Consider the following 6,817-nt stretch of genomic DNA (forward strand, 5'->3'; position numbering starts at 1 on the left):
TATTAAAGTGTAATCTCTTTTGTTTAATTGAGAACTCTGTTATTTTATTTAGATAGAATGTAGATAAATAACCCATTAACTGATTAATAAATGCCCCTTTTCCCCCTACCACACCAGTCTGTAAATACATTCAAATATGTCTTTTGGTAGAAACCATGAAAATAATAATTTCACGACTTGTGTACAGTTGGGTCTAATCTGACTTTAAAAATAGAAACAAAGCATGATTTCAAATTCGGTCCAAAACCAAAAGGATAATGTCATCGTATATGATGGCGCTCTGCAGGTCTTGGAAGATACATCACTTTCATCATGCATGTATTTTCATCTGCATTTGGATATACTTGTCTGTCCGTGTCACTCTGATCTCGTCTGTTTAAGTCTATTGATTGTCCTTACAGTTGTGAACAGAATTTGTCATAAATCTATTTAAGGATCGACTGGGAATATTATGTTTAACAGGTTAAAGGTTAACAGTGTGATAGTGCGTTAATATCTTAGGAATAAAATTTCATTTATAATAGGTCATTTTATATTTTATTGAATCCAATCAGCTTTAATAAAGTTAGATGCTGCTGTAGGCCTATGACATGAGTGGAAAACAAACAACAACAACAACAAACCTTAAAGAGAAGAACAGAGGAGGAATATGAAAATGAGAAAAGAGTAGCATGATCCCAACAGCTTATACACTAATATCACGAAAAGAGATTGATCTTCGGTGCACGATCGGCCTTCGAAATTATAGATTTTAGGATTACATACAATAATGTACATGCAATATTATCTGCGATTAAATTTTTCAGTGGTGATGCTGAGGGGTGCAAAATTGTTTGACGAGCTAGAGAGAGGGAGAGAGAGAGAGAGATGGGTGAGGAATAGAGAGAGGGTGAGGGCCGATGAACATAAAGACAGGCATGGACTATAAGAGAAAGGAAGCAGGGCCCAGTTTCTCGAATTCGTCTAACTTCTTCACTATCACATTGTTAGACTTATAAATGAATATTTTGTGGAATAAGTTTTTTGTCGGATAACATTTTTGTCAAAAAAAATGTGTTAAATAAAATTTATGTCGAATACAATTTTTGGTCGAATAGACTGTCAAATAAGATATGTCAAATAAGATATGTCAAATAAGATATGTCAAATAAGATATGTCAAACAAAATTTGTTGTCAAATAACGCTTGTCAAAAAGTTTCTGAAAGTGTTAACTAGATCTATATACATATGAGTGAATTTTTTGTGTGTGTGTGTGTCGCACAAATTTATTTGTTTCCCTAAATGCGTGCCATAAACGGGCCCCAGAACACAGACAGATTCATGGATTGCACAAGGGCTTGAACAAAGGGTTATGTTATTGCGCCATCTTCGGCGACAGTCATTACAGTTAATCAACTTGGAAAAATGGCGACAGACGTAGACAAGGCTGAAGCTCAAATGAACCTTACTGCTCTTCAGCAGTTCGATCCATACATTTCCTACATTTTGCTGAAGGCTAGTCAGGTTGCTCTCTACTTGTTCAATCACGCTGCTAATGAGTGGGTGAGTATGAGTTGCTTGAAAGTATGAAAAACAATAATAGAAGTGGACACAAAATTTCTTGGTATTTTGCCAGTCCCACATGCTGTAAATCATGTGGGTACTGAAATTGTGTTTTCATTTCATACAAAACAGCACATGTTAACGTGTTCTATGGCCTCCGTATACTAACAACAGGACACATATGCCTGTATTTTTTAACATATGACAAAATGCTATTTCAAACCGATTTCATGGTCTTTTTCCTCTCCCCGTTTTCTAACTTAATTATTCTGTGGCAAAAAATATTTAAAAAAAATAAAATTTCCATTTGTATGCGTAATCGTATGCAGTAAGCAGTACTGGTCAGAATGATTATATCCTCTTAAACTTGGACAAAATGTGTCCTCAAAAATAAGGATCATCTGCATTTCGCGGACGTTTTTTTTCATCTGTGCTCTGAGGGTTTTGAGTTATCGAACCGCCCACTGGTGATGCAAAAAAAAAAATAACCTTGGTTCACCGTCTACTTTTATGGGTTGTCCGTCTTCCCAAGGATTTATCGCTCATAATGTGAACGTCTCTGTACAAAGTCAATGTAAAATGCATCAAGAAAATCATCTCGGAATCCTTTTTTTCGCATCGCCAACGCACCAAACAAAAATATGAAACATCTGCGAAAATGCAGATTATCCTGATTTTTGAGGATGCATCTGTCCGCGTTTACGCAGACGATCCTCATTCTCGGACCAGCGCCCCTATTAGTAAGGAACAGCAATGTCAATGATTATGAGACCGCTCACTGGAACTTGATTAGTGTGTGAGCACACTTCTGCTTTCTTTAATATGGTGTATGGCATCTAATCATAATCGACAAACAAGTTCCTTGCAGTGAACTTGTTACTTGTGATCAAATCACAAATAAAAATGAAAGTAGTTGCAAACATTACAAACTAGGTCCAATGTCTATGCTTCATGTTCACCACTCCAGCAAAGCATAGTAGTCAATGCTAATGCGTATTGACCTCTAGCGCTGTATACGTGCTGAGAGGCATCAATTGCACACATTGCACACCAATGCACACCATGAATACGAATTAGCTGATTGGCAAGTTTGACAGTAGAAGATTTGGTGATTGAACAAAAACAAATTCCTAACATCGGTAAGTTTAAAACGTATTTTACTGCTATATAGGCATCATTAATTGTCACTAAAGCACTGATTTTGAGTGAACTCAGTTGAGTTTTGTACAGTGGTGTTTGAAATGTTGAGAATCATTTAAAAAGTTTTTAATACACAAAAAGTATACTAATGCTGCTATGTGTGCATGTTCACTTGAAACATATACAAAAAGGTTACTTGAGCATTAAAAAATTATCTGATTTTTCAAAATTTCCGGAAAGATACAATAATTGGGCAAAACCAGCTTAGATGTGCAGTATAGTTGAACAAAATCACAAAAATACCTCTCATAATTGATTAAAATAATGTGCAGGTGAAAAAGGAAGAGCGAAATGTATTTGGTACCAGATCATTATACTGTATTGTATGCAAAGTAGTGTGATGCACTCAATCCTTGACTAGACAGATTCTCATGGGCATGCTTAGCATTTTAGTTCATAAAACTTGGCATGTGATCACAGCACAATGACATCATGATTTGAGCAATTCTCTTGCAGTTATTATTATTATAATAAAAGTATTCAGTGTCACCTGTGCCTGGGAGACAAACAGTGAACTGAATTGTTGTAAAAATACGATGATTTAGGTTGAATTTCAGAGAAGAAAGTAAAGTAATGTATTCTCGACGTTTGTATATTCATTTGTAGTTAAAACCAATAAGATCCTTGAAAAGAATAGATCTCCTTTTTGCAGATGAGATTGTAGACAATTTTGATTCCTTGGAGGTATAAAATATATACTGGGTGTTCTGAAATGGAAACTGAAATTTTGACCCTGGATTGATTTTGACCACATGATGTTTTTGTTTTTGTTTTGATAATTTGAAAGGCAATGACCATTTGCAATACCGGTATATCAATCACCAAATGAAAATGACATTCTGAAATACCTGTTGGTTCAGTAAAGCAGTAGCATTTACAAAATTACCATGATCAAGATCCTACGACAGAAGCGAAAGTTTCACAGCAAGAAACATTGATCAGACTTTTCAACTCACTTATCAACCACTTTCTGACTATAATACTGAGACATGCTGTATCAATACCTTTATACATGAAAGGTCATAAGGTGTGAATTGTCTATTTGAATCATATGTAAATGATTATACATATGTATATGCAGGATTCTACTCTCAAGCTCCCTGCTTGTGTTTGAAAAAGAACTTCTAAACAGCGCCATCTCTTGATCATTATCAGACTATGGTTTTGTATCGAGCCTTTCAGGGATTATACATGATACATTCATACCTGATGATAACTTGATTTCATTTTGAAAAAAAAATCTTAGTGGAATATTTAAATGTAAGAATTGATTATTATCATTATTTGTATTTTTATTTTATGTTTAATGATTAACAATTTAGATATGTGGGTGGATATAACATGTTGTGCAATTGATATGATACTTGTGGTTTCAAGGATTTTAGTTTATTAATATTCTATTTTTTAAATAATTTTAATGGAAAGTCAATTGACAGAGCTACAGGAATAATGTTTCTAAATTTTCTCTAACAAATTCCTAAATAAATGCAGACAAAGCACACAGTTTGAATTAGCACAAAAAAAAAACACCCCAAAACAACACAAAAAGGCTGAGCAAATTATGAAAGAATCTTTTAAAGATCCACTTTCCTGGAATATGAATTGCATCTAGAAATAAAATTGCCTACTCATGTAATTAGAGAAAATACTGCAAGTGTTCCATCTAGTGCATACACATACATTTCAATATTTATGAATGTATAAGAAAATCCTTTCCTTTTTCAAGCATCTTTGTTTCCTCATATATATATATTTCAATATTTCATCTCCCCTTTTACATATTTTATTTGATGGGCTATGAAAACAAATCTGAAATGTAGGGGTCACCTCTGCACAGTGATTTCTGCTTGAAATATTCCAATGCACTTTTAAAACCATATTAAACAGTAATACGCTGTAAATAGACCTTTCAGATATGTTTTTTGAACATTGCCATTTATGTGGATTTCAAGATTTTCTTCTTTTTGATCTACAGTAAGTCGAACAATATGCAATACTGTATTAGGTCCTATGAAAAATAATTGTCAAATTTTTTAGGTTTTTGCTTTCATGTAATGAAATTGTTTTTGATGCAACCTGCATATTTCTTGTTTGCATTTGTGCTATGCTGGGTTGTCATACAGTTATTCTTATATACTGCCCTCTGGCAGTGGATTGTATGGATGGAAAGTTGTATCCAGAACATAAGTACATGTGCATGTATTGAATATTGAATATTGAAATGAGGTATTCTGTTTTAGTTCAAGGAAAACACTGGAAACCATTGGCTTTTGACAAAGGAATTTTCAACTTATACATAAAAATGATAGTATTCATGGTTATTTCAGTACACAAAAAACAACAACAAAAAACATTGTAAAATGCAAAATTCAAAGAAGTAATGTTTCCATAAATATTACATGCCTTGCATGAGGTTGATGAACGATTTATACATGTGTACTAAAACTTGTAGATCACAAATTTACATTTTTGTGTATTTAACCCTGACAGATTTGACCAATAAACTGTCAAAAATCAAGGTTTTGAAAGGGTACATTTTACATAACAATTGGAAAAATTATTAATTGATTGTATAATTTTCTACTGCATGTATTAGTTTGTACAATATTAGATACATTCAAGTTAGTTTTCATTTTGAATACAATTGTGAGACATACTAATTTGAGTCTACAATTATATAATCAATAAATGAAATATAGATAGTCTAAATTGATGTAAAGCACTCCCTCGACTAAAACATGCTGCTAGACAAAAAGTAAGAAAGGGAGGTTTAAAAGAAAAAAATAATGAATCCAATTCTTGAATAATAGCCTTTAATTAAAAAGAGATTTCTGTCCCAAATATTGAAAAGTGGTCTTTAAAAAAAGGTGTGGGGTAGATGGGTAGTATTAATAAGTAAAAAATAAACATTGGTTAGACATTGGTGTCCGGACTACTGTATATTAAGTATTTTCTTCTTTAATGGAAGTGAAGTTTGTCTGGGATCTACTGACTGTGATGTAAGGAAGCTAACCTATGGACGTAGAGTGTCTTCCAGTCTGAGGTGTAAGCATTGATTGATTTCATCCAATTCTGGAATAATAGCCTTTAATAAAACAAAGATTCCTTTCCTAATATTGAAAACTGATCATTAAAAAAGGGTGTGAGGAAGTATAAGTAATAAATGAACACCGGTCAAACATTGGTTTCTATAATACTGAAGTGGTGTTCGTCTGTGATCTCCTGACTGTGCTGTAAGGAAGCTAACCTTTGGACGTAGTTCTAATGTCTTCCAGTCTGAAGTGTAAGCATTGATTGATTTCTGCTCGGTTCCTGCCCCGACCATCTGATGCCTGATTAGGCTGCAATCGAGTGTAGTACCTACCCTCTCCATCCATAATATCAATTTCAATCATCCTTTCAACAAAGTGTGAATTAATCAATTAGAAATAAGGGGTAAACCTTTCCTTATTTTCCGCACTTAGATTGCAGATCTCTTAATTAGATTTCTTGCCTTTGTGGGTAATACGACCCTATTGATCCGTTGGAGAAGAATTAGATTAGAGCTAAAATTGAGGGACGTTTAACGGCGCTCTTTACCTTGATATCGACAAGGGGAAGGTCGGTTTCCACAAAGAGAAAACTGGCTAGTACAATAACGGGAGTGTGTACTGTCCATCTAAATCATTCTAAAATATGATTTGATGAAGTAGGGCTTACAGGTCAACTTTGAGGTCTGGTTTGTTTACTTTCATATTGGTAATAGAATTGGATGGTATTTGGATGTAACAGGAGCAATGCAAGAAACCCACTTTTTTTTGTTTTGTTACATATGTCTGCACTCTATGATTATGAATATTCTGGATTAATTACTTATGAATATCAATTACATATATCTTTAATGCAAGTACATGTATGAGATACTTCTGCTTTTAAATCGCATGAGGAGGTTTGGGAAGAAAACACATAAACTTGATTTTGTAATTTATGGGGAGGGTAATACTGTGTACATCACACAATTTTAGGACTATTAGAAAGAGTAGATTGTTTGTTTATTGTGAACATATACCAGAAGGTTGTATGGCCGAGAAAAAA

This window comes from Strongylocentrotus purpuratus, unplaced genomic scaffold (genome assembly GCF_000002235.5).
Source record: "Strongylocentrotus purpuratus isolate Spur 01 unplaced genomic scaffold, Spur_5.0 spur5_contig_858, whole genome shotgun sequence".
In the NCBI taxonomy this organism is placed as follows: Eukaryota; Metazoa; Echinodermata; class Echinoidea; order Camarodonta; family Strongylocentrotidae; genus Strongylocentrotus; species Strongylocentrotus purpuratus.